This window comes from Glycine soja, chromosome 17 (assembly GCF_004193775.1).
Source record: "Glycine soja cultivar W05 chromosome 17, ASM419377v2, whole genome shotgun sequence".
Taxonomy (NCBI): domain Eukaryota; kingdom Viridiplantae; phylum Streptophyta; class Magnoliopsida; order Fabales; family Fabaceae; genus Glycine; species Glycine soja.
Window position 1 is genome coordinate 7,597,849 of NC_041018.1, and position 9,719 is coordinate 7,607,567.

The window sequence follows — 9,719 nt, forward strand, 5'->3', positions numbered from 1 at the left end:
ATTACGAGATTGTAATATTGAGATCATAAAATTGTTATTAAAATTGTGTGTAAGTGATAAATTAAATATGTGATGAATTATGAGATAACATGTTGCTTTGAGATCATAACATTGTTATTGAGATTGAGTATAAGTGTAAAGTTGATCATGCGTTGATTTGTGAGATATACGTAAACATGTGATGGTGGATTGTGATGTTGTGATATGTCAAAATTGTGGACATGAAATTTGGTTGTATATAAGTGTGTGGTTAACACTTGATGTGACAATACTTGTGTTGTGAGCTGTAAATTATACAATAATCCGATTGGTATTTACCTTGAGAAAAATGTTTGTGCGCAGTGTTAAAGGAAAAATGTAAGATTCCTAGTTAGGAACCTAAAGTGTTAAATTGTAGCGTAATGTGTTAAACGTGTTTGAAACACGCGTGTGAGGTTGTGGGTATTGTATAACTCATGAGTAATGCCTACGTGCAAAAATTATTTTTGGGGTTGGACTTGAATCAAGAAGGTGAAACCTTAACGAATTTTTCAGAGTCTAGGCCTTGGAGATAAAGACACTCGGTTTGAGTGTTCCTTTAAGTCTATGTTGATCACATATGATTGGAACATTCTCACAAAACAGAGTGACCATGATTAGTCACCTTATAATTTTACTTGATGAGAGTGACTTGACATATTCATTGTGTTGTGTGTCTTGTTATGTACTCCTAAGCGCCTCATTGTGGTTTTTCACTAACATGATACCATATTGCATATAAGTTTGAGTCTTAATATAAATGTTGCATAACGTCTATGAATTTTTTATTATGAAATTGATGAGTGTTGTTACGTCTTGACTCGAGTGTGTGATTCATACATAATGTGATTGATGATTTCTAAAATGAATTTTAAATGATAAAGTGGTGAAATAATGTGGATTGTATTAAATTGAATTATGTTATAAATGTTTCTATAATTTATATTGATTATGTCTTTGTTTATCTTTGTAAATGTGATAACTCACTTCATGTGTCTTGTTTGTGTTTAGATCTTGAAAGCAGATAACTAGATAGATGACTTTAAAGAACCTCGTGCTAAAGAACTCTAAGACACAATGATCTGATAATAATAAAAAAGAATATAACATTTTTACTCACGTGAACTTCTTTATATTAATTGAATAAAATTATTTTAGTTAATTTCAATTTATATATATTTTTTTTATTTATATGTATGTCGAGTAAAAGATATCACGATAAACAGTATTATTATAGGAGTATAACAAAAATTGTTGCTTGCATTTTCCCAAAGGGTGGGCCCTAAGCCCCTAAGTATGTATATATGATTAAAGTAAAATTCAAATAAAGATCTTTTAAAATTAAATTGTTAATGCAGCAGCAGCAGCAAATGACATCAACGTCAATTTCAATTGTATGCGTTTGTTGTTTTTTAGTTCTGTTAAACAGCTGCATGTGTAATTAACAAACAAAAATGTCGACCTAAATGTAAATGAGAGTCACACTCAGCTTGTTTTTTGAACAGAAAATTTACGAGCTGGCATTGCAATTAAGGCTTCAAATTTTCGGTTTCCTCTTAGAATTAGGATTCAATGTGACAAAACCAATATCTCAAAAGCCACTAGTTCTAACACCTACCAGTCCTGACCAAACAAAAACAATTTTGTCATGGCGTTGACTAACCGCATAGGGTCACTCTCCAAGGTTCCACGTGACGGATATTAAAGATAGGGTACACCTTCCCCAACAATAGAAAGATTTATACTTTAGTGCGGTTCAATTAAGAATTTTTTATTCCAATAAAAAGAAATAATTAATCAAATAATACAATTCAAAAATTATTTACACAAATAATATAAATTATTATTTAAGAGAAGAAATCAATTTTCCCCAAATTGATTTATCACCTTTGTTTTTTTTTCATTTTTACATAATTTTTTTAGTTAGTGTCGATCAAAGCTGATACTAAATATATGTTTAATGATTAAATTTATAAACATATTTTTACTCAATTTAACGTTAGGTAAACTGACGCATAAAAATTACAAATAAATTACAACCGTTTAAGTTATTATTTAACCTTTCACTATATGATTATATTTTATTGTAAACTTTATAACTATAATATAGTGTTGATTTTGTACTTATATTTTATAATATTAACAAAATACATATAAATGAAAAAGATATTTATGTTTTTAAAAGTATTTTTTAATAAAATAAATAGTTTTTTTTCTTTTATAATGTAATATAGGTATTTTGCTTAACTTATCAACCTCCTTTGTCATGTACCATACATAAAAAATAACACTTGAAAAAAAAACAAAAGTAAGAAATCGGTTTGGGGAATCAATTTCTCATCTTTAATAGTGACTTTAATAGTGATTTGTATCATTTATGTAAATAATTTTTGAGTTCTATTATTTGGATAATTTTTAAATTTTTTTTATCATTGACTGAAAAAAAATTCAATTAATGGTTTAGTTTCAATCCATTTATTTTGAGAAAATGTTTTCTGTTTTTTTTTTCTGGTTTCATTTTTAATTATAAAATTGTTTTTTATTTTTAATTTTGATTCTTGTTTTCAAGATTTGTACAACGCACGGAGAAAACGAAACAAAAAATCACTATTTCTTGTATAAACATTTAAAAACAAAAAATATAGATTAAATGTTATTTTTCGTCCATTATGTATAAATTAAATTTTAAAAGTTTTATTTTAATTTTTTTCGTTTTTCATTAAAAGCGTTAATGTTCCGTGAATGTTTAAAATTTTGATATACCAAAAGTGACATTTAGTAAAAAATATATCAAGAACAAGTTAATGAATAGTTTTGTAATTAAATATGAAAACAGGAAAATGAGAAAAATATTCTCTCAAAATAAACATGTCCTAACGATTTGAATTATGGGATGTTAGTCAAAATAACGTGATGGTTTGAAGGATTGACCAAAAAGAAAAACAAGCTAAGCACTCTACTAACTCTGACTCACATTTGGATTTGTTTGGATGTATTTCAAGTAGAAAAGAGCAAGTTGAATAAGGAAGTTCGAGAAAGTATCATGTGCATTGTGCAGTGTGAGGCCATTGCCTGTATCGGTTTCAAAACCACCACCCTAGTGCTATATTTTATCATTTTGAAGTTTATTTTCTTAAATTATCCTTACTTGAATAGATTTGTCGAATTTCATCATATAAGAGTATTAGATTTTAAACCAAGCATGAGTTTATTTAACTTATATATTTATTTTTATTTATAATTTGTATTTTTTTATTTTTTTTAATATATATATATATATATATATGCATAAATATTTGTATTAATACTTTTTAAAATATTTATAGTATGTTAGATAAAATTACGTTAAAATTAAGAAATACAGTTAACAACTAATTATTATTTTAATTAAAAAAATTATTGTCTAAAAAAGTATTAAGTGTATTAAAATTTTGTTATGATTTTTGTTTTCCCAAGTAATAACAGTCATGCAATATTTATAAAATTGATAAATTTAAAAAATGTAATTATTATAATAATATGAATATAATATTCTTTACATGTTAGTGCTCATTTTTATTATTATGGATATTATGTTAACATCTACTTGATTTTTGCTTGTTTGCATTTAATAATTTTTAAATGTATCTGTGTTTAAAATTTATTAAATTTAATTTTTTAGATATTACGTTTTTTATTTAATAGATATAGTTTTCCATTATTCTAATTATATTTTAAGATATAAATTTTAATTATGTAATAATAAATTAAACACTCCCTTCTGTAAAAAAATAAATAAATTAAACAGCTTCGGTTACAGTGAGATTTTGTCTGCGGCTGCTACTACTATTTATTAAAATGTTAGTAACTACACTATAAGCTAGCTTCGGTTACAGTGAGCCACTTGGTTTAGGAAATTCCTTTCGATTAGAAGTTTACTAAGTGATTCAATACTTTTTGTGCCAAAGTTGATCCCTCTAAGGTTAGCATGCATAAATTTTTTGGTCTAATTTTTAATCTATAAAGATAATATTTTGGTCATGTAAATATATAAATCAGTATTATAATAAATTTATTTTATTTTGTAGCACAAAATTCTTTTGACTAGGAAAGCATATAGTATGGATCCTAATATGTATTGGTATTAGAGTTTGCGTTAAGCTTGGATAATCCTGTATTTTAATATGGCGGATTCGAAATGACAAAGTTTTTATTAGCTTCATCATTATTATATTTTTATGTTTAATTATGTTGGTGAAAATTCGTTTGATATGCAAATTTTTAACATGGACACTAAAGAGTTGTCTTATCTCATTCTCATTTTATATGGCATTATCTGACGTTTTTTTGTTTCTACAAATGTTTACAGAATTGCAAAGATCAAAATTTATCCAAATAAGGTAATTTAAAAAATATGCATATTGTATATTTTATTTTAAATTTTTTGGATAAAATGATTATTTGATAAAAAAATATTCAGCTTTTAAATTTATTTTATAAATGCAGTAGGCATAAACGTTTCTAATTTTTTATTGATTGTTAAATTTTAACCTTATTTCACGTCAACTAATGCATATAAATGTAGCATAATTTATAATACTTATCATTTTCTTTTATGTGAAAATTTAATAGACACCAACTCAATACATAATTTTTTTTTAAATAATGAAATTTCTAATTTTCCTACAAAATAAATAATAAAAAAATTATAAAAAATATTTTAAAGAATAAATTAATGTCTTAGAGAGACAGTCCTTTATTTTTAATTTGTTAGAATAGAAACTTTAAAAAAATTTAGCAATAGAAACGAAAAATTTTAATTCATAAAATTATTTTATTCATATTCAATTTAATATTTAAAAACATTTTAATTCATTTTCTTATCATAAATTAATTTTGACTTAATTGTAATTAGCAGAAATTAATATAAATTTTTAATTTGGATCAGTTCTTATTTGTTTCATACAATTTAAATTGTAACATTAAATTTATATTTGATGTTTATTAACTCGTATCATTAAATCATATTTAACAAAATTGTATCATTTAATTAAAATATAAATATTTGCAAAATTTATTTTAAGAAATACATGAATTTAGAATGTGAAATGTTATATTAATTTTTTCATTAAGATAAATCTTAGTGTTAGATTGAATTCAGAATTAACAATAAAAAATTATAAATCATTTTACTAATTTGGAATATTATACTAGAAGATTCTTATTTCACAATCATATATAGCAAAAAAGTAATATCTATAATAGTGAGTATATGTATAAAAAGCATAAATTATAATTTTATTTTTTATATTTTAGAGAGGAAAATTATGATTATGCAATATGATTTTAATTATATTAAAAATAAAAATTGTACACTAAATGTATATAAAAATTTATTTAGAGTTTAAAATGATAAATTTATGATAAGACAATCATATTTATTTTAAATAAGATGATTCAACAATTAAAGTTATTATGAAAAATATAAATTTTAAACATTAATGTGATAAAAAAACTAAAATTAAAAAATTACACATTTTTTAGGATGATTCTTTTTTATATAACAAAATTATATAACAATCACTCTATACATATACAAACTGTTAATCCGTGAATCGCACTGATAAAAATCAGGGAATATAATATTAGGATATACGGTAATTAATATGAGGTAAATTAATAGTAATTAAATAAAAAGCTCAAAATACTTTAAAAAAAATACAAAGAGATAATGATAGGTAAAAGTAAAACACTCGAAGTATGAAACATAGAGAGAAATCACTAGTAATATGATTGACATGAGTCATACAATTTAGTGATTTTTTTCTTTTTCTTTTTTCTATGACTAACTATCATCAAATAAAATGAAATGACATAAACCTAAATTGTCATACGAAAATAAATTAAACCAACACTAACGAACATGCCTACACTCCATTTGATTATTCAACTCCACTTTTTGTTATTGATCAATCATAGTAAAATTTAAGTTTAATTGCTTGTCAATTTTGATTAAAAATAATTAGGATTTTTTTATTTTATTGTTGTTTTAAATGGAATAATAAGAATTTTAATATTATTTTAATATTTGATCATCAAGATTCAAAAGAAAGAAATTCAAGTGTTTTGGAGAAAAAAATAGAGTGATATTTGTCTAGTCTATTTCATGCATATTTAATATTAATATAATTTAATATTTCATCTTTGTAAATGAATTTGAAAAAAAAAATAGATAAATTAAGTTGTTCATTTGGCGAATCAAAGATAGAGAATCATAATATATGTGGATAAAAACTGAAATAATATTAAATAGAAAAAAAATTATTAACATTACATTACAAGTAGTTTTGATATGCTAAGCATCAACACATTTATATTATAAATTCATTTTTCACATTCAAATTATTGTTACAATTCCTTATCTTTTTTATCAATGACTTAAAAATTTGATTTATATCAATCTAAATACAAAGTCCTAACAAATTCAATACTATAACAGTCAAACTTCTATTTTATTTTACTAATTATAACAAATTGATACACTAAATTTAACAATCAATACTTTCACCTTCTCAAAGTCGGTCACTCATTATTTAGACTTTATTTGGTTAGTCTGGAGTAAAAAGACAAAGATAAATCAGAAAAAAGCTCTAAGGTTATATAAAGAATACAATTCACCAATTTAAATATTCAATGACCCACAATTAGAAACGACAATATAGTATAATATCAATTAATAGTTATACATACTATTGACTTTCAAAATAGTTTCATTCTTTATTTTAATATTATTAAATAAATAGTAATTAAATATATTAAACTTCACCTTCTGTAAAAAAAAAAATTGATTAATTAACAAATGACTTAGTAAATTACACGTACCACTTTCTAAAAAAAAAAACACGTACCATGTAATTTATTTATTTTTCTACCATGTTCACGTCTCATACAATTTGAAATGATTACATAAAATTTGATTTTAAGTATTTATGTGCTACTATTGAATTATTTATAAGGAGACCTAAACTTTTGTCGTAAATTTTGGACAATAAAAAGCATTATTGTTCAGTAAAAGAAAACATTATTATAAAATTTACATATCGTATCTTTGAATTTATTAATTAGATGTATGGAGACATAAATTCCTAGGAAAATAAATTTATCCATCAGTTTTAAGAAATTAAATGTAAGAGTACTTGTTTTTTAAAAGATATATATTAGTTACTTAAAAAATGCGTAGCTTTATTTATGGATTATTTGAAATATAATTACATATTTGTAAAATCATTTATAAACATATATTATAATATACTTTTCATTAATAATAAAATATATTATTTTAATTATAAATCATTATGGTATATAAAATATATTATTCAAAGGTTGTTATTAAATTAAATTTTCAATCAAGGATTATAAAAGTTACAACCTTCTTTTATATATAATATATATTTTTTATAAGTAGAAATTTATAACACTCACATGCTCAACCAACTAAGTTAAGTCATCTTAATTTTTACATATATAGTATGTAGATAGATGTGCTTTTTTTTTTTGAAAAAAATAACATAAATATTTATTAAACTAAATTAAATTAAATGTTGATGATTTTTTTATGGTATACAACGTTTAAAATCAACGCTAGACTTAAAGATGACAACAATTTTTTAAACTTCAATTCCTTTCCTTAGAAATCACTCTCACTATACCTTGACCAAGAAAAGAGGGCTTGCTTGATGCTGTATCCATTGCTTTAGGGTTATAATCCATTGAATTTTCAATTTTGTATGGGCTTGTGCGCGTAAACGCGTGTTCCACACAACTTTTTTTTAATTTAAGAGTTGCATGTGTAATGTGTTGGACGTTTGCACATAGGTAGGGTTGAAGAAGTGATTGGTGTACTGGTCGTGCAGTAACACTATCAATCATTGATCAATTTCTGTACGAAGGAATCAAATTGTATGGACGATTCTACGGTGGACCATGCAATCAAATGGTGCACTTGTAGTAGGATGTTTATGAGTATACGTGACTTGCAAATCTGAATACATTCAAATCAATTTAAGTAGTTTGAATTTGGTAATTTATATGTGTTCTAATTAGATCCAAATTATACCAATCAAAGTAGTTAAGTTTTTTTATTAGATAATGGATTTTAAATATCAGGACGCATTGATTCATTGGTAAGGTCTATTAAATCCTTAATTTATATTAAATTATTATTATTATTGATTAGACCTGTTGACTTATAAATTTGTAACAATTATAAGTAATCTATTTGCTATTCCAATTAATAAAAATTTAGTTTTAAAAAAATAACATATAAATTTAAATATTTTAATCTATTAATCTAATACAATCCAAATCGTTTATAAATAAATTGATTTAATTTAAGTTTTATTTTTGTTTCTTAAAAAATCGACTCAAACCAACTCATTTAGATTTAATTGGAGTGGATTGAGTCACATGTCTGATCAAATCTAACCTAAAAAGACCTATGTACACTAGTGACTAGAAGATAAATAAATAGTAGTTAAAAATATTTTAAAAAAGTAATTTAAATTTATTTGAAATTATTAAATGTCAACTATATCCCATTTAATATATGAGAAATATTTTTTTAGCTTGTTAACTTCATAGCATAGTTGTAAAATTCGATTCTGTGTCAAACCGGTCTAATTAAGATCTGGTGGTTTAACCAGACCGATTTTACTATTGAATCAGTCATGTAATTGATTCGAGATGATCTGATCAGTTAGGTATCAGATCTCAGTTAGATCGGTCAGATCTAGTTGTTTTTATAAAAAAAATAATAAATTATTTTTATAATATCATTTTAATATTTCATTATTATCAATTGTTATTTTAGATTTTGAAGTATGAATAAATTTTTCTTACTCCAATTAATACTTATATAATATATATAATTTTTAAATTTTTAATATATGCTAAGTTAAACTAAATCAATTACTAACCCAACAATTAAATTAGTGACCTATTAACTCATTAAGTCGAACAGATTAATGATGAGACCGGGTCTCACCACTATGTTTCATTGCAGAACTACCGTGATGGAAATATACACTTGACAGCAACATCTCTTTTGCTACGTCGGTATTTTTATTTTTTTTTTTGGGGGTGAAAGGCATCACCTCCACCAGAGTCCTCAGAAGTCAACATCGCAATTAACATTATTATTCCTGGTACACCATGAGACGTGCCATATAAATGTGTCATATAATAGCTATAAATGTGCCATAACTAATTAAAGTAGTGGTAGATATTTAATGATATTGACCAAGAGATCTTTATATATGACTACGAGATCATCAACAGCTTCTGAAGTGGAATAAGTTGAATTGATTAACGAGAAGAAGGAAGTGGGGACGGAGGAAATAACGAATCAAAGGTCTCTTGAGTAGGGTACGTATACATGAAGAAGATAAGATAAGATAATTAAGCGCAGCAGCAATATTAATGAAGTGCAGGAGTATGTAATCAAAAGAAAGCAAAAGAGATACTGTAATAGCATTAAGATTTTCTGAAACTTTATTTTGTCTATAAAAATAAAAGTCGGATAACTTGAATGCTAATGTAATTTTCTGAAAACAAGTAATTCCGCATGACTTAGTACTTCTTAGTACTCCCTGGTCAAAATAATTCTTTGTTTTATATATAAGAAAATTTTAATTTAATTTATTTTATTTATTGTAATTATCTTT